Raw genomic sequence first — 21,344 nt, 5'->3', positions numbered from 1 at the left:
GTTCACGCCATTATTGGCATTTATAGCCACTGCACGAACGCCAAATTTAGTTAGAGGGGCGATATTCTGGCGCCTTTTTTTATATTCTTGGTCACTCATGTTAAAAAAGAAAGGGTAGAAAATCCAAAAAAAAACCGACAAATCACAAACGTTGTTGCAAATTTGACCTTAAGAAGTAAAAGAATTTCCCATGATGCAATTATTGCATATAAATAATAAAACTATTAAACCGAATGAAAAATGTTGCATTCAAATGACATTTTATACTAATTGAATAAAAAATATTGCATTCAAATGACATTGTATACCAATTCCATAAAAAAAAATATTGCATTTGAATGAAAATTATACCATTTGAATGAAAAATTATACCATTTGAATAAAAAATATTGCATTTAAATGAAAAAAATATACCATTTAAATAAAAAAAATATTGCATTTAGATAAAGAAATATACCAACTTTTATGTTATCACAACGCTATCTCCCTGCTCTTTAATTCATTCTGTTGAAATGACCATTAAACCAATTACATACCTTTTTTTAAAGATCTGAGGCTAAAACTTAATGTGAGCTACATGTAATATGAAAATTTGAATTTTACAACAAGAGGCTACTTCATTTATATCACTCCAAGGTGTGAACCTGTTCTAAGTTGGTCAGCGCTAATTGGTCATTATATGAACATTTAACTACTCGGCTACGTATAAGGCTTAAATATTCATAAACATGACCAAGCTTTATCTAAACCTAAAGATACATGAGAGATTCAGAATGATCTATCAATCACCATCTTAACAAGATAAGGTTTGCGCTGAAATCAATTTAATAACTGGTCTTTCCGATCCGTTGATAATATCATGAATATTTTGTATGTTACATTAGCTTTAGAGATATATTATTGTTTATTTATGTATGTACTCTATTCGTCTATCCGTCTGTTTATTCGGCAGTCAAACAAATCTGTTTTCCACACATTTTTTTCTTCGTTCTTGGAGATATTGATTTGATATTCAATATACAGTTTTATTTCAATTTCCCAATGATGAATTCCCCATTTCTCAGCAATGACATAACCTCTGTCTGCCTTATCGTATGGTGTTTACATATCTCAGTTGATACGTTATGTTCGAGCATGTTTACACTTCACGGACTTCAGAAACAGGAGTATACTCCTTATGCAGAAACTGCTCCAACAAAGATGAAAAATGACACTCCGTAAATTTTATAGATATCATCACGAATTGGTTGATTCATACGATGTGTCTTTGCCTAAACTAACTATGGACATTTTTACCGCGTCTTAAATTATGGTTTACCGATTAACGTCGGTATATTGCTGAGTCTTCCAAGTGCTCCACGAAACATTTTTTTAAAACTATTAGCATTTATTTTATCAGCAATAAATGCCGGGCTTCAAAGTAATTGGGATACTGCCTATTCTAGAGGTGGCGTAAATCAGATATGGATACTAAAAAAAACAAAGATCTTCTCGAGGATATACAATCTAAGAATCTTTCATCTTGCCATAAAATTAAAACATTTGACTTTTCTACACTTTACACAAGTATTCCTCATTTCAAACTTAAAGACAAATTGAAAGAGTTGGTACTACTTTGTTTCCTTAAAAAAAATGTGTGAAACTGATATTATCAAGATGCTTGATTTTTTGACTGACAACATATTCGTTACGTTTGAGGGGCGTGTTTTCGATAGACTGTCGGCTTTCCATTAGGAACCAATGTTGTCCCTCTTCTTTGCGAATTGTTCCTTTATCATTATCAGGCTGACTTCATACGGGAACTTTCTAGGAAGAAAGATAAGAAGTTATCAATATCCTTTAACTTTACGTTCCGCTATATAAATGATGTTCTTTCATTAAATAATAAAAGATTAGGCGTCTATATTACACGCATCTATCCAATCAAACTTTCGTAACTACAATCTCCTTCCATTTTCACGAATGTGACCTATCAATTCAGACTATTTACCGGGTTTGTAATAGCATGATCAAAACGACGGGTGCCACATGTGTAGCAAGATTGGCTTAGCCTTCGAGATCACCTTTGATAACCCCCACTTTTGGTGAGGTTCGTCATGCTTAGTCTTTAGTTTTCTATGTTTTGTCTCGTGTACTCCTATTTTTCTCTTTGTCTTCTTCTTAAGTTTAGCTATGCCGTTGTCAGTTTATTGTTGATCTATGAGTTGGACTGTTCCTCTGATATCTTTTATCCCTCTTTTTCAAGTTCACATATTGTTGCAGTCTTTTGATTTTGTTCAGAGTAAAGGTACTTCAACTATTTAGATATTTGGTATGTAGTTTAACCAAGGCAAGTGCTAAACAGTACTCTTAGAATGCTTCTTGTATGAAAAGGTGTTCTTGTCTATTGTGGGAAAGAATAATTTCCATGATGTATAGATCAATGAAATGTGTCTAAAAAGATACTTGCAACGATAAAGCTGTTTAATGTTTTGAGTTTTTGCCGCAACCTGAAATCTACGTTTGATTACTTTTTGTACTTTCATTTTCTTTAAGAATATCTACATTTGACTTCTGATCATGCCAACCTAATCAACTATTTCCTCGATTAAATACATTGCGCATTACTTGTTCTTTGACCTTTTTATCTATGTCTGAACCTGACACATATAATGAACATTAACTTTTTTCTAAAATCGTTTCTTCACAGTTATAATATTAATTTCCTTGAGCTAATTATACTACGGAAGATATCATAGGTATAATTAGATAACTACATAAATAGCAAATATTCAGATCACATCGATCACATAGTCTATTGACTTGAAAAAGTTTGCACAGTTTAAATTAACCAGTTACCAATTGAAAACAAAAATATGCAAATTCGGCGCTGTCTTAGGGATTTGAAAGGCTTAGTTCGGGTGAGTTTAAGGAAACTAAATGTCATTGGTACAAATAATTGTACTTGGACAACTTAAGTAGTTATATTTTACATGAAATAGGGAAACTTACTTCGTTTGAGCTTAACACTTCTATTTCAACTTACCGAGCTCATGGTTACATTCATGTGTGCCTGTCAAAGTTATTCATAAAAAGCCATCAAGTTGGTACCAATATCTTTACAGAAAAATGTAACTCCTCCCATTTGTTAGAACATTTTTATTCCAAGTTTTCGATTAGAAGATACAAAATGTAATTGTATTACAATTACAATATAAAAATCAAAATTTGTATAAGAATTGCTAATTTAGTTAGGAGTTAACAAAAATTGTTATATTGCTTATATCAATATATAAAATAAGGATAAACGGTATCATTGCCAATGATACAACTACAACATGTATTCACTAATGACGTGGATGTAAGTAATTATAGACAACCATAATGCCTTCAACAGTTTTATAAACGCACACGTATAGACGGCTATAGAAAGCCTCGACATTACAAATGGGTATCAATTCGAAAGAAACAAATTAAAGGCCTAATTTATATCAAACCCATGCTAAAAAGAAATATGAACCAAAACGCAGTTACTGAACATGGGACAAACACAATAAAAATGTAGCGGGATTAAAATTTTGGTGAGCCTTTCAAGCCCCTTTCGATGGTATAATAACATTTGCATTCAGAACAATAATGAATTATTTTTCATACAGATACCTTTAAATTAAAAGAGTTTGATAGAATAAATTACACATTTGAAAAGTTACGTACACTGAAAAATATGAACTTTCAAGATATGATCGTTCTTTATTTTTGTTCAACCAAAATGCGAATAGGAGGTAAAATGCATTCAAAATGTACATGTTTATTCGACATTTTAAATAACGTTTTGGGAAAAAATCAAAAATAACTGAACTTTTCTTTTCTTTCCTATATCATTCTTTTCAAATTAATGTTTCAAATGCAGAGGTAAATTGTTTATCTTTCGATTATAATAATCACTCAGTCTGATTGGATACTTGCTTTGGATCCTCAATGCTCTTCAACTTTGTACTTGTTTGGCTATATAAATATTTTGATATGAGCGTCACTGATGAGTCTTATGTAGACGAAACGCGCGTCTGGCGTACTAAATTATAATCCTGGTACCTTTGATAACTATTTACACCACTGGGTCGATGCCACTGCTGGTGGACGTTTCGTCCCCGAGGGTATCACCAGCCCAGTAGTCAACACTTCGGTGTTGACATGAATATCAATAATGTGGTCATTTTTATAAATTTCCTGTTTACAAAGCTTTGAATTTTTCGAAAAACTAAGGATTTCTTATCCCAGGCATAGATTACCTTAGCCGTATTTGGCACAACTTTTTGGAATTTTGGATCCTCAATGCTCTTAAACTTTGTACTTGTTTGGCTTTATAAATATTTTGATATGAGCGTCACTGATGAGTCTTATGTAGACGAAACGCGTTTCTGGCGTACTAAATTATAATCCTGGTACCTTTGATAACTATTGTACGAGTTCTGTTGTTTATCCCGTTGTAAACATACTTGAATATAGCCAAAGTAAATGAAAATGATTAATATTATTGATAACATATCAAATTCCGCGAATCTTGGATATATTGATGTGAATTTCATATGTTCTGTAATCCGTATTTTTGTACTCATAACAGTTACTTCCTTAACCAGAGTCCGGTCATTTTAGATCTAACGAAATTTGATAAAAATGTAACATTAATTTACTAAATGCGTAAATAAAATGTAAATCAAAATTCGAGTCGTGATTTGTTTTAAAAAAACATAATTAAAGAAAAAAGTCAATTAAAAAATTTCGTAACTTTTACAAACAAAACACATATATTTTTTTATATGTAGGGTCTAAAGATAGCAACAATCAACATTTTGTCGTTAATTAGTTTCAAAATACACTGACGCAGTTAATAAAATTAAGTCAATGCCTACAACTGATAGAGTAGCACGCTAGTGGGTGTTATAACAATAGATTAACGGAATATATTTACAGAAGATAAAAAAAACGAAGTCAATTTTATTATTAATGTTTTATTTGCTGTGATTATTTTACTTTTTTCCCTATATTGATTTACTTCTTATTTTGTCTTTTTAACTGTGGGTAAATTTATTTGAACTGCATCTTTGACGCACATTTGTTTATGTTTCTGTTTTGGCTGGTATTAACTTTAAATTAGTTTTTAGAAATAATGCATAAAGTGATAAACAGTATGCAACAAGAATAACTTTCACCGTCATTGATTTTAAAACTAATCAAAAAATATAAAACAAAATATAAAGAAAAACTTTATAAAAACAAAAAGGAATACACACACATACGGAAGCGTATTAGCGCCACACATGTTTTTTTTCTTTTTCTTTTCTTCTTTGAGTTTTACTGCAAACCTTTTCAAAATAACGCAAACCTTTGCAAAATAACGCAAACCTTGCGATATAATACAAACCTTTGCGTTAAAACGCAAACCTTTAAGAAGTAACGCAAACATTTGCCTTATAACGCAAACCTTGCGATATAACGCAAACCTTTGCGTTATATCGCAAACCTTTGCATTTTTGTGTGTGTTACATTTTAATGTAGTGTTTCTGTTGTGTCATTTTTCTCCTCTTATATTTAATGCGTTTCCTTCAGTTTTAGTTTGTAACCCGGATTTGTTTTTTTTCTATCGATTTATGAGTTTTGAACAGCGGTATACTACTGTTGCCTTTATTTAAATGCTTTGGTAGCAATTTAAATGGATAGAACATAATTTGTATGGTAGTCCTGTAATGTTAATTTGTCATTTTTATGTTTTGGTGAACTGTTTGGATATGCTTTAACTCAGAATCATTATATTCTACTACAATGATGGTGCCCACTATATACAGGTGTTGGATGATTTTGGTACTCATTGGAACTACTATGTTGCCATAGAAACAACACCAAAATTTTCAAAAATATCAAAATGCTCCAAACTTAATGAAACTTCACAGTAACAATGGGCAACATTGGCAGTTGTAGCTTTTGGAGTTGGAATTTCCAAAATGTCTTTTGTTACCATGGAAACAATGTAAAAAATTTCAAAAAAAATAAAAATGCTGCAAACTGGATGAAACTTTACAGATATTGTCACTCGCATAAGCAGAGTTGACTTTTGAAGTTGGAATTTTTAAAATGGCCGCCGTAACCATGGAAACAGCAAAAATATCAAAAATATCAAAGTGCTCCAAACTTAGCGAAACTTTACAAAAATGATAATTTTCATGTGTAGATGCATTCTTTGACTCTACAATTTTCTTAATTGCTGCCGCTCGACTGGCAATGGGGGAAGGGTGCCATCCGCTATTGCTTGCAATGGCAAATCTAGTTAGTTTTGATGTTATATTTGTTATTCTCATCGGATTTTGTCTAATGCTCAGTTCGTTTCTGCGTGTGTTGCATTCTAATGTTTTGTTTCTGCTGTGTCGTTGTTCCCCTCTTATATTTAATGCGTTTCCCTCAGTTTTAGTTTGTTACCCGGGTTTGTTTTTTCTATCGATTAATGGGTTTCGAACAGCGGTAAACTACTGTTGCCTTTATTTAAGATGCATGGGTAGCAATTTGAATGGAGAGAAAATATTTTTTATTAATAAAACATCTTTATTCCATAATACATTCTTTGCCAAAGGGTAGCTTGGTTGAATCTAACCAACTTTACACATTTCTCAAACGAGAGCTTACTTTGAAAGTATATTCATATTCATTTATAGCTATATTAGCAGGGTTGATTTTTTTCTTCGGTATAGCCTCAATTTATTCAATTTTCTTTGTAATATATTTACAAGTAGTAACATGGTTATCGTTTTGGGGACTTTTATAGATTACTGTTCGGGGTGAGCCAATGCTCCGTGTTGAAGACCGTACTTTGGCCTATGATGGTTTACTTTTACAAATAGTGACTTAGGTGGAGAGTTTTCTTATTGGCACTCATACAACATCTTCTAATATTATTCTGCTCATTATTAGTCAACGATATGTTCTAATTATTCAAGCATTTTTACTTTGCAATGACTACAAAGGTGATACATTTTAATATATACAGCCTCCTCCATTCATAACTGCTTTTTCCTTTGAATCTTAAATAAGAAATAAGATAAAACAAATGTTTGCGTTATAAAGAAAAGGTTTGCGTTATTTCGCAAAGGTTTGCGTTATATCACAAGAGGTTTGCGTTTAAACGCAAAGGTTTGCGTTTTGTCGCAAATGTATGCCATAGCGCAAATGTTTGCTTTATAACGCAAACATAGGAAGAAATATTAAAAGATAAAGTTGTGTGCCGCTTATACGCTTCCATACACACTGGATTTAAAAAAAAAAGACATTATTTATTTCCAGTGAATTTTAAAAAAATCGGAATGTGAATTTTAAAAAATCGGTCATAACTGTTTTTTAAATGAAATACAGACTGTTGACACACATATAATTATATATAAAATATGAAGAGTTGACAATAGATAATAATCCAACAAAGTTCGGATTTGGGCAACTGTTGATTCCTGTAAAGTTTAGGAAAATAGAAAAAATAAACAATCACCCGGTTAATTACAAGACAATAACCACAGACAGCAGCGAACACCAACCACTGAATTACAGGATCCTTACGTAAGGCAAGTGCATTCATAAAATGTCGAGGTTAACCATGTTTGTTAAAGCTCGATTGTCCCCTGACACATGTTACTTGGGAAAGTAGTGAAGAAGCAAAGCATAGGAACAAATTGTAAAATAAGTGGAAAATAATTCGATATGTCAGATTTTCAAAAAGCACAAAATTAAAACAAGTTACATTAATATAAAACGTAAGGAACCTTAAAATCAGATACCTTACTGTTGCCTGTTCAAAGCTAGTTACAAGTAATAGAGAAATCGTATTCTCCAAGACTTAATTATCAATCAGTACACATCCACATGATTTATTGTTGTTGTATCTGATTAAAGTGAGAATACTTTTAGTTGTCGCTAGTATGAATACAGCAGTTCAAACCTTAGTTTGATATATATTCATTTTAAGTACCATTCCGTGTAAGAATCATGTAAATTGGAGAAAAAAAAAATATGATTTACCCTATGTGACCAAAACACCTTATATTGTAATATTTGCTATGTTTTATGTTGAAATGAAGATTTATCTAATAATAGTTGTTTATTCTTACTGTTTTGTGGATTTAAATAATCATTTAAAATGGTTATGACCCCTATTTTCCCCCTATCAATTCAGTCATTGTCAGTGTTAAAGTGGGGAATGCAAGAACATATTACTTCTGTGAGCAGGAGCGTATGTATACAGTTGACATTCGAATGAAAAAATATTCAATCCACTCTACATTATATGATTTTTTTTATATTTGTAGACTTCAACTCATCTCGCGTTAATTCGATTTTTAAAACTGCCGTTTCCAAACACTTTTAAAAGAAAGCTAACTCTAGACAAACTACATTTCTTTCTGGAATGTAAAATGAGCTTTAAGAATTACTTTACGCCTAATATGATTTTACAATTATTTATTTATCAAAATGAGCAACTGTCAACATAGGATGGATTTTATTATCGGCTTTGAATTTTTTTTATTTTTTTTTTATTTAGCGCGAAAACCATTTTTTTTTCCATTGCGTCACTTCCGCTTATGCTTGACGATCAACCACATCTGATCTAACATCATGTAAGTCATGTTTCTGGTGTTTTCTTACTGTTAAAACCATGTAGAGTTTCAAAATTCGTTCAGTAATAACCTTTTTATTGATATAAACGTTTTCGTTAATTGTTTCACATCATGGAGCCAGACTTACTTTACAGTATAGGCACTTTTCACAGCAGTAATTACGGACCTTACAGTCGATACCCACAAGATAAATCGATTGTGAAACTCTCCTGATGCAAAAAAGACATAACAAACCACTTGAGAGTTCTTAAGTTAGCTGTTGGGGGAGCCGGTGTCCTAGCTACACAATCTCCACTTGATTTAGTTACCGAGGAACACTTGTTGTGTCGTAGAGTTTGATTGTTTACTACCAACTCCTCACTAACTTTGTTTCCATTTCACCAGTACACACTTGGAATAGACTTTAGGCAGATTAAACAGTGCATCTACCCATATCATACTGGAAAAGGGAAGACTTTAAGAGGAATTGAGTCAACTCATAGCCAGCATATTCTAGAAGAGTATGGATTTTTATTCCTGTTGGAACTGGTATGTATATTTTATAAAGTGTGAATCCACCAATTGCAAGTGTAACATAAAGTATTGTCCCCCATGAATTATTGTCTGTCGGACAAAATTTGTTATTAATATTGTCTTGGACAATATTTCATTATGAAATAGTGTCCTTGTCCATTATATTTGGCACCTCCTTCTGAACAATGTACACTATGAAATTCTGTTCATAAAAAAACTTCACTATGAAATACTGGCTTTGAAAATATTTTTTAATCAAATTATTACATAATTAGAAATAGTACACAATCATGCAGCATGCACATTTTTAGATTTATACTTGAAATTGTTTTGTATAGTAAGGAATTTGTATTATAACTAATAGTTAGTTTTAAATTTCCATTAATACATTACAAATGGTTAATGATAGATTAAAGAATTGTCTAACTTATGTTTCATTTTATTACATTATACTGTACAAATATAAGTAATGTACTGACAATCGCTTATTTTGTAAATATATACACAGGCACGTGTCGCAGAAATTATTTTTCTATATACCTTCTAAACACGAATATATGTTGATAACCGACCCTTCATGAGACAAAATCCAATGTCAATCTGTCAATGAAATATTGCCTCAAAACTCACAAAGTATAATAAAAATATAACCTCCCTTTAAGAGGACATAATTTCATAGTACTCATCTGTAAAATAATGTCTCAATATAAATATAATCTCCCTTTAACAAGACAAAATTCCATGGCATTCATCTGTGAAATTTTGTCTATATACAGACAAAATTTCACAATGAAAATTTGTCGTTCTCTGGACATTTTTCCATAAACGAGGACAATATTTCTTATAGTTATGAAATATTGTCTTGTGGTACAATATTTCATAGGACAATATTTCGTTTGACACAAGCCCAACCTACTTTGTACATCCAACATGATAGCACAAATGTTTTTGAAGAAGACGCGCATGCACCATGCCCCCACTTGTATCTAACACTGTCAGTGTTGGATACAAATGGGGTATATATGGTGTATATGTGTCCCCTATGAACTGCATCAACTGATAATGTGCATTGAAGGCCGTACTTTGACCCATTATGGTTTACTTTTATAAATTGTTACTTGGATGGAGAGTTGTCACATTGGCACTCATACCATATCTTCCTATATTTATGTATGGTTGTATACATACACGTCTTTTAAAAAAGACAAAGATTAACAGATACCTCCCAACTATTTATCCCAGGCCACTGTCTCTTAAAACAAATAGTTGCAAATGTATGCTTCCTATATAAATAAATATATATATATATATATATATAGACAAGGCTCCGTGTTGAAGACTGTACCTTGACCTATAATGGTTTACTTTTATAAATTGTTATTCGGATGGAGAGTTGTCTCATTGGCACCCATACCTCATCTTTCTATATCTAGTACTTAATATATAAACACATACATATTATACCATAGATATAGGAAGATGTGGTGTGAGTGCCAATGAGACAACTCTCCATACAAATAACAATTTAAAAAGTAAACCATTATAGGTTAAAGTACGGCCTTCAACACGGAGCCTTAGCTCACACCGAACAACAAGCTATAAAGGGCCCCAAAATTACTAGTGTAAAAACATTCAAACGGGAAAACCAACGGTCTAATCTATATAAACAAAACGAGAAACGAGAAACACGTATATATTACATAAACAAACGACAACTACTGTACATCAGATTCCTGACTTAGGACAGGTGCAAACATTTGCAGCGGGATTAAACGTTTTAATGGATCCAAACCTTCTCCCTTTTTCTGAAACAATAGCATAACATCACAACAAAGAAAAACATACGATAAAATATCAATTGGCAGACTTAACTCAATCAAAAAACGTATGATTAAACAATGAACGAATAAATTTGATCTGCGATATCTGAATACAAATGCACAGTTAATTAAATATTAGAGACAAACATTCATGACCAAAAAGCAAACAAACAAATTCAAAAACAGGACATGACTGAGAAATATTTAACCAATCAATGTTCACTTTAGAAAAAAAACCCGTTTTTTTTTATAATCTTGAAGTTTATACAAATGTTGTAAGAATAAGTGAAAAATTGAAGATATTACAAATAATCAAAGCTGGTGTACAGACAAGATCCATATAAATAAAAAATAACAAAAAAGCATTATAAACAGTATCAACAGGTCGAATTAACAAGAAAATACGATTTGAGAGTACTCGCAGTAACTGACAGCTAGTTAAAAGCCAAAACCAATTAATAATAAAAAATCATGCATCAGAGACTAAAATCGACTAAAACACATCACAGGGATTTAGTATTTTAACGTCATTAATAGTCAAAGAAGACATGACTTGTGCAATGCCAAAAATAAATGTATCGACAGGTAGTAGTATAGTGAAGAGCGACTTCTATAGAAATAAAAGTTAACGTGTCTGTGTCTCTATACATCTCGCCTCAAAAGATAATGAAATTTAGTTATGTTTTAATTTGCTAATGACAATATCAATATTAGTGCCAATGTGAACTATATTCAGAGATCTTATTACAATATTGGTACGATAACCCTTACTTATAAGTTTGTTTAAAGGTTCGATGAGTTTACAAGGATCACATAGTGATTTCCTCGCTTTAAGTACAATATTACCATAAAATTTAGGATGTGAAATACCATTTTTAATAAGCTTTCTACAGGTATAGCCAAATTTACTAATCAAATCTTTGTATCTATGAAAGAATTTAGTAAAAGTTTTAAGTAATTTATGGTATCGAAATCCCTGACACAACAATTTACCAGTGATGCATTGATTACGTTCGTTAAAATCTATGACATCAGAACACACATGTATACATGTACACTATAAATTCTATAATATGTGCCTTTCCTATGTCAGGAGCCTATAATTGAGTGGTTGTCGTTTGTTTATGTGTTACATACTTGTTTTTCGTTCTTTTTTTTTACATAAATAAGGTCGTAAGTTTTCTCGTTTGAATTGTTTTCTGGGCCTTTCAAATATGACTATGCGGTATAGGCCTTGCTCAGTGTACAGTGACCTTCAATTGTTAATTTCTGTGTCATTTTGGTCTCTTGTGGAGAGTTGTCTCATTGGCAATCAAACCAAGATTATTAAAGATTCAAATGTATATATATTATGTTTCGACATATTTTATAAGTACTAAGGATAGATAAGATATATGAATATCTCATTTACTAAATTGGTAGTTTCATGCCCGATGACGAATGTAAAAGGGGAATATAGTTTAACCCTTGTCCTTTCGTACATATGTCCGTATGTCCCATTCTTGGCTAAGTTCAGTTTCTTAGATATTAGAAATGGTGTATCATTGATAATTGGTCAGTGGATAGGTCTTGGGAAGTACTACAGGGTTCACTAATAGTTAGATCGCCTTGACTTATATTTTATGCATGAATGACTGTGGTAATTTTTTGGATTGAGGTCCATTTCTCTCATTTTTTTTTACAGATACCAGACATTGTGTAACAATGATACTTATTCAGAGGATAGGTCTATGGATGTACTATAGGGTTTAGTCACTAATATTAATGTCGTGTTGACCTACATTTCACACATGAAAGACTGTTGGATGATTTTGATTTCATATTAATATAAAATGAACGATTGGGGCGTACCATATCTTATATATGTTACAGGGAATTTGTGAAATCAGGGATTTTGTAAAATTACTGAAATTTCAGGGAATTTGTAAAATCACTGAACCATGTGAACTGATTAGTGATTTTATAAAATCCCTGATTTTGACTAGTGATTTTACAAAATCCCTGAAAATATAATTAAGATCTTTTTTACAGATTCACTGATTAAATTTAGGGAATTTGTAAAATAAATTCATTCATTTTATTAAGAATTTCTGTGAAACATATGAAAAGCCTACTACAGTAACATTCAATAAGTTTGAGGTTAATGTGGCCTTTATTTAAATATTGAGTTAGCAGTTTGCATGCACTATACAACTGACATACTGTGGAACAATGGCTCAGACACAGATATCTTTAAATTTAAAGCAAACATAAACACAAAAGTTACTTCAAACAATTGAGGGAAAATTAAAGTGCAACATATGGAACCGCGGAAAATATGATGAAATTTTGGAACATGTTGTCATAGAGCCACAGAAAGAAGACAAAACAAGCACTGCCTTGTTTGAAAGAAAGTTACTGTTTATAATAGTTTTTTCTGTAATTACTGTATAAAATAAAACCAATTATATCAAATTTTTTAAATCAAATATAAAAACGGAACATTACATGTAGGTTGATTGCTGTCATTAGAGAAGAAACCCACATATTTATACATTAGGTATTATAAATTGAGTGGGTTAGGGTATGTGATCCAGTGGCAAATATTTGAAAAATCGATAAAAGCAGTATTCATTAGATGAAGATGTTTAAAAAATATTATCTATGTCTTGAAGACATGTACAGTATAGTTCAGGAAATTCACATATCAATAGGTCATGATGGTTGGGACAAAATGGTATTAAAAGTACGCAAATAGAAAGTGAGCAAACTTTACAAGGAACTTTGAGAGGAATACCAACTAAAAAAACGTAGAACTGCTACTTTAAAGGTATTGTCGTAAAGTCTATAATAAGCAAAGAGTTCAATTTTCCGAGTCCAGGTTGATTTGATACAGACATGCATCGAAAAGCAAGACAATTATGTAACAGTACATGTCACCAAAACTTACCATGCGAAAATAAGTAAATTCACAGTTGTCTAAATATCTATTTACACGCCTTTTAGTCATTATCATTATACACTAGTTCTAGCTCATATATTGTGTTTAATAAAACAAATATATTTCAAAATCATTAGTGATCATTAGTCTATTTTTATATAAAGAAAAACACATTTCTAATAGCAAGTTATACTTAATTGTAATCAGGGATTTTACAAAATCCCTAGCTCTATTTTCAGTGATTTTGTAAAATCCTTAACAATTTCAGGGATTTTACAAAACCACTGAAAGTGTTAGTGATTTTACAAAATCACTGATTATTCCAGTGATTTTACAAAATCACTGATTTTACAAATTCCCTGTAACATATACACATTCTCTAGTTATGCTTATACCGGTATGCTTATGATTTTGTGTTGTGTTGTTTTATTTACTAAGAGGTCATTTTAATTTGTTTAATTTATAATTTCAATTCAATCTTTTGTAGAATAATGTGTAGCTGAATCTGCAGAAGAAGATGGCCAATTTTACAAATTGGGTGAACAGCAAGTCTTAAAAAAATACAGTTATACTACAGGTACATGTAAGTCTTTCTAAATATTAATGCTGTTGGTATGAGCTGACAAAAAAAAACAAAAAAAAACAGAAAGCCTAATACATAAATTAGAAAATCCAAATTACATCTAGTCCTAACCTAAAAAAATAACTCTTTTAATATTTAAATGTTTTTGGGGACTCCTTTGCTAACAATATTATGGGGCAGCTAACAATAAAAAGATAACTGTTAGATATTATTTATATTTTGAATTTTTTTCTACCTATCTTAAAATAAATTTAATAATGTAATTCATTTAGAGTCAGCATATTAAGTTAACTCATGCTAAAAGAGATTTTGATACATTTGTAGACTGTATAACATAAAGGTACCACAATGGATACTTCTTTACCGTTCAGGTGTCTCTGTGACCTCATGATATTGAGACTCCTTTAAGGTCAATGATCTTATACAGCTTCTGGTATGTTCATTCTGGTAAATATTTGTTTATTTCTTCTTTAAGCCTCGAGATAAAGGAGCAAAAAGTTTTGAAAACTCACATTCATGTATAGAAGATGCAGTGGTTTACTCAGACTTTCAAAGCATAAATGACCTGAGAACACAGTTATTTCGTAGTGCATTTCTTTTAGACCATAAATTCAGATTTAAAAAATCGCACCTACTCTTTCTCAAAATGATTTTTACAATGTGGTGTACTACCAGTGAGACAAATACTATCAAAATTATAGAAACCTCTGTCATACAATTGTATTGACAATTCTGTGTTAAGGGGGGTGTGAAATTCAGTTTTACAGCTTCAGACGTGATACAATTTGACCTTTTTGAACTGGACCAAATCACTACTTAACATAAAGTTTCAGCACCCAATTTTTTTTAACATGTAATTACATCCCCCTACTTAATATTTTATGCATTTAATATCAAGAAAAAAATTGGGAAAGTGTGTCAAATAAAACATGCAAGTTATACACTGTTTACACTAGGGACTATATTCGTAGACAACGAAAACCAAAGGACGATAACTGTGTCCTTGGACCAAATGTAAGTCTATATACAATAAATGAATTTAATCTATTTGTTTAGTAAAATAATGTGTCCCATGCTTCATACAAAAACAGCATCATAACATTTATGGATCTTTGAAAGGTTTGAAAATGGCCCCATACTTTTGATGAATCATTTCCTAGCTGTGTAATTCTAGTAATAGTGTAATATTGACCAAACCATTCTGAAAATTTTGATATTTCAAACATTCAGTATAATCACCATATTTGTAAAATGATCTGTTGTTAGTTAACCAAAGGTGTTGGCATCATTTCGTTTCTAGACGCATTATACTTTAAATGGAAACACATTGGCATTGGTAAAGATACCCTTTAACGCAATTCACTTACAGAAAGGTAATCGATGGTTACCTATATTCATTCTAAAGTGTGCCAAAAAGTTGATATTTTCAATTTTAGCCAAATAGATTTTAGTAGGGTTTCAAAGCATCTAACATTGGCATACTTATCTAGTTTCTGACCTATTCAATTTTATTACTTACGTTTTGCGATTACAATAATCTTATTATCATTAAGACAATTAAATTTGTTGTATTTTCTCGAATGACATAATTCAGTAATATGTCAAGTTATCAATATAAAGTCGCTTACAATCATGTAGTTTGCTTTACATTCATATAACTGTAGTTTGCTTTACATTCATATGACAACAGTGCAATACAAAAAAAGGTAATATAATTGAAAATATAATATGCATTATTCCTGTATATGAGCATTTATCGATGTCTCATTGTTGAATAAGTTATACATTTATGTATGGCATACCATCGGAATATATCAATGAATTTGAAAAATATTATGGTCAAACAAAACTATGTGAAAACATTCTGTGTTTACAATAAGTTGTTTTTGAGTAACATCTTCAATTTGTATAAGCAATCCGGCCAGTGTTATCAGTCAACATGTTAAGAAAATTGGTGAAGTGTACAAAGAAATGATATTAGTTAAAGAATGTACTTCCCATATAATTGTGTTTTATTCAAATATTAGATATGTATTTTTTTCAATCTTGCATAACAAAAAAAAATTGATATAAAATGTAAAATCACAAAAACATTGAACCCCGAAAAAAATCTAAAATGGAAAGTCCCCAATCAAATGGCAAAATCAAAAGCCCAAACACATCAAACAAATGGATAACAACTGTCATATTCCTGACTTGACACAGGCATTTCGTATGTAGAAAATGGTGGATAGAACCTAGTTTTATAGCGCTGAACCTCTCACTCGTACGACAGCCTCATCAAATACCATCATCTTGACAACGATACGTAAACAAAACAAAAAAAAACATAAAATGCTTGTGTTCTAAAAAAAAAAAGGAAAAACAGTCCCAAATCTACAAAATTCAAATCTTGGTCAATGTGACACGTAAAAGCAACCAAATTTTATAAAACTTATATATATATATATTACCACATACCTATAGTTTTGCAAAACATCTTCTCATAGTTTTTTGTTCAGTTAAATTTATTCATACTATACCACTTCATATTCAGTGAAGCATAACACAGTTGAATTTTAAAATAGTATTTTTTTTCATGATCAGTCCAGATCTCGAGGCGAAGGCATTGCCCAGACATGTACCCCTTCAAAACAGCTAATTTTGCTCGTTTAATTTTTATAAAATTTTGACAAAATGTTAATTTTGGACCCTTTGACCCTTATAGCAGAATGACTAACACCAATTTTGTTAATTGAGATGCTAAATATTTTCAAAACAATAGAACATCATTTAAACGTTCAGCTGGTTTTTACAGAGTTATCTCCCTGTAGTGTAATATATCACCTTAAGCCATATAATAATAATAAAAATTACAATTTGAAAAACAATATTTTATTCTCCGTAAGCTGTATTTTACAAACTTGCATTTTATCAGCTTTATACCTATTTTACAAATTTGGGAGATCACTGACAATCGCTATTAATATTAACGTTGTACCTTATTTAATACTAATAATGGTTAAAGATATTCCTGATAAAAAATTACATAAGTCTTATCTCATTGAAATTCGTGTGGTCGTCCAAAATATAAAAGTTAAAACTGATATTAATACAACAATTATACTGGACTTGCAAGAAAGTCTCAGTTTGTTCTGTATACAATTGAGAAAGGAAACGATAAATGTGCCAAAAAGACAACAACCCGAACAAAGAGCAGAAAATAACCAAAGTCACAAATGGAAATCCCACACCCGAAAGCAAGCTTCAGCTGGCCCCTAAGCAATATTAATGTTAACAACTTAATTACAAAATGATCAAATAAATGGACATTGCTCTAACGCGTGTATGGCGTATTAAATTATAATCCTAGTACCTTTAATAACTATTTGCACCATTGGGTACACTGCTGGTGGACGTTTTGTCCCCGATGGTATCACCAGTCCGTTAATGAACTCTTCGGTGTTGACATCAATATCAATTATATGGTCATTTTTATAAAGTTCCTGTTTACAAAACTTTGAATTTTTAGAATAAGTAAGGATTTTCTTATCCCAGGAATAGATTACCTTTGCTGTATTTGGCACAACCTTTTTGAATTTGGGTCCTCAATGCTCTTCCACTTTGTACTTGTTTGGCTTTATGACTATTTTGATCTGAGCGTCACTGATGAGTCTTATGCAGACGAAATGCGCGTCTGATATATTAAACTATAATCCTGGTACCTTTGATAACTCTAAACTTCATGACATATAAATAAACCAAACTTCAAAACTAGAGTGTCCTGACTTCGGACAAGTTACAAATGTCATCTAACTGTCTATCAACACTGTTTTATATATGTTTTTTTGTGCAGGATAGGGGACTTTTGGTATTATTTTATTAATACTTGCATGTCGCGTGTTTTGGTAAAAAAAAATGTAATTATATTATTTAGTGGTAACTTCTTAGTTTTTTTCTGTTAGAACGCCAGTACATTCAGATAATAGGAGTAAATCAAAGTATGTGATAAGTGTTTACCTGAAACCTACGCATATAACTATATTCATTTATATTTCTAATTTTTTTCGTAAACTAGTACATGTATGTAGTGTTCTAGGGTTCTATAACTATGAAAACATAAAGTTCTATATGTTCTTTACTTCCTGACAACATTACACGATTCCCAGGGGAAGATAGAAAGTTGAAATTAATAAACAAATATTCCTACAATTACAATATTTCTTAGTATATTTCACGATATGACTACAAACTAGCAAAAGCATACCTAATTCCTAATGTGTAAGTATACAAAACCAACAATTCATAGTGTGTAAGTTTGCCTATCTTAACATGTATAACGAAAGGATAATAGTTGACAGCCTAGACACAGGATTTTACCTCTTTGTGTGTATGAAGAAAATGTAAAACACGTTTTTATAATACTTTTATGTAGGTTTTGTGTATTGGTTATCGTCTGGGCCAAGTCAGAAATTCGTATTAGCCCAAAAAAAGTAACCATTATTTACGGATGGAAAAAAATTTATTACACCTTGCACTATTTGTGCATACTTCTATAAAATACATGATAAAATATAATCAGGCAAGAAAATAAAGTTTTTCGGGGGGGACTTCTATTATTCTAATTTGTTTTGATTTAAACTGAAAGAGTGTCTATTCTTGTATTTTAAGAGCTATATTCGAAAGAGGTTTTGGAATTAATCCCGTTTACTATAAACCTAAAACAAAGAGGGATAAATTAATGCAATACTAAAAAGTGAAACACTACAAGTATGTGAATTTTTATTGAGACGTTACAGATTAAGGGGAATAACTTAATAATAAAAGATATGCTAATACTTGGGAGGCCATAATATGAACAAGCACGATCATAGAAGTTATACGGTTCGCTACTGATCCCCTACGGATCCATAGCGGGTTTATTCACCCTGTATGGTCCATAGGGGGGTCAGTGGTTAACCGTATTACGAATTTATCGAATGCTTTACATTTTTCTGCTGCGTTTATTTAAAAATAGACAATGATACACAACAACATTAATAGATGACATCACAATTAACAGTACAAGTGACCCTATGACATTAACTTACCCCTTTGCATCCAAATGAGATCAACACATGACGGCTTTAAACCAATCAAAACGTGATAACTTACCAGAGGTGCAATAACGTCTAATATCACGTCTTACACAATGTGATGGTGAGAGATACTGTCAGTGGACAATGTGATCAAGGATATCGAAAAATAATATGGTAATACTTGGGAGGCCATAGTATCTACAAGCACGATCAGTTCTTATATCTTTATAACTGTAAAAATAGAACATTATACATTATAGTAAACCATTCTGTACTGTACGAATAAAATTGAGAAATGAAATTAATGTTGAAAGGGTCAACAATCCGACCAAAGAGCAGAAAACAGAAAACAGAACAAGGCCACTATTGGGTCTTTATCACAGTGCGACATTCCCGCATCCGGAACAGATTTACTGCAGTATAACTATATACATCTGTTTTGTAAAATTATCTGTGAGTCTCAGTTTTAGAGAAATAACTGATGGAATCTGTTCTAGGGTAGAAGTGTCTAAATCGTGTTCCTAGTTAAACTGCCAAGATGTATTTCAAAATAACACTGTAAGTATCTGCTCTAGGGCAAAACTATCAAAATCTGTTATGGGGTAAAACTGTTAAAGTCAGTTATAAACTAAAAACTTAAGGCATCTGTTTGACAGCAGCACTATTAGAATATACTCTACGGTAAAACTGTCAACTTTTAAGGTTTGACCTGTATCTGTTTTTAAATAAATCTGCCTAAGTATTAGATTGGATACGGTCCTAATCCCGTTTGGTTCGAAAATATTTAATCATACTGTTCTAGCAAAGAATATTATAATTTGCAAGAAATAGTATGATGGATTTGTAGTCTGACAAGTCACGTAGGTATACCGTTCTACGTATCTATTCTAAAGTAGAGCTTACAAAATCTGTTCTACAGTAGAACTTTTCAACTCAGTTCTAAGGTGGAACTCACATAATAGATCGTAGGGTAGAACTTTTTAAATCTTTGGTGGAAGTGTCAAAATCTGTATATTAGTCAAGAAATAATTTAACGTTTCCAGATGAAAATGTCCAAATCTGCTTTGAGTGGGACCCCGTCTGATGTTGCTGAAGCTAGTGCAGTTCGCTTCTGTGTCTGAAGTCGGTTGGTATTGTACTTCAAGATACACATTTGTAACATCAGGTTAGATGCTTGTATACCAATATATGAGATATTGGATTAAGCTCCTGGATTGGAAAATAAATATCTGTTTAGTCACATCCACGACGGTAGTTCAATGAAGTAAATATAAACGAATTGCGTATTCTTTTATTAAAGTTGAAATAAAAAATAATAGTGTAACAAGTCAGTAATTCCGAACAAAAACATAAAAAAACATCTGTTTGGTTCTAATCCCGTTGCTACCAATACAAAAATGGCGGTGTCAATAATAATATGCCAAAACAAAAACTATGAACTTATTGTAAGTTATTTAACAACAACGTGAGTCTATACATGAAGATATTGTATTAGTACGACAGCTGCAGTATCATTTGTAGAACCTACATTTTATAATTATCATTACTTTATTAGGTCTTTCCACCTTTCCGTGGAAAGACCTATTGGATTTCTTCTGATAATTAGGTCTTTCAACCTTTCGGATGAAAGACCTATTGTTTTTGTTCTGATTATTATTAGGTCTTTCCACTTTTCCGTGGAAAGACCTATTGGTTTTCTTCTGATTATTATTATTTTTTTTCTTCCGCCAAATATTTGTTCCTTCGTAATTTTTTTGTTTCGCAAGATGTCGCTAATTAATAAGACATATGGTATATGATATCGAACAGTTATTATGCTTT

Source organism: Mytilus galloprovincialis, chromosome 5 (genome assembly GCF_965363235.1).
Source record: "Mytilus galloprovincialis chromosome 5, xbMytGall1.hap1.1, whole genome shotgun sequence".
NCBI classification, from domain to species: Eukaryota; Metazoa; Mollusca; class Bivalvia; order Mytilida; family Mytilidae; genus Mytilus; species Mytilus galloprovincialis.
Note: the sequence above shows the minus strand (reverse complement) of the source record.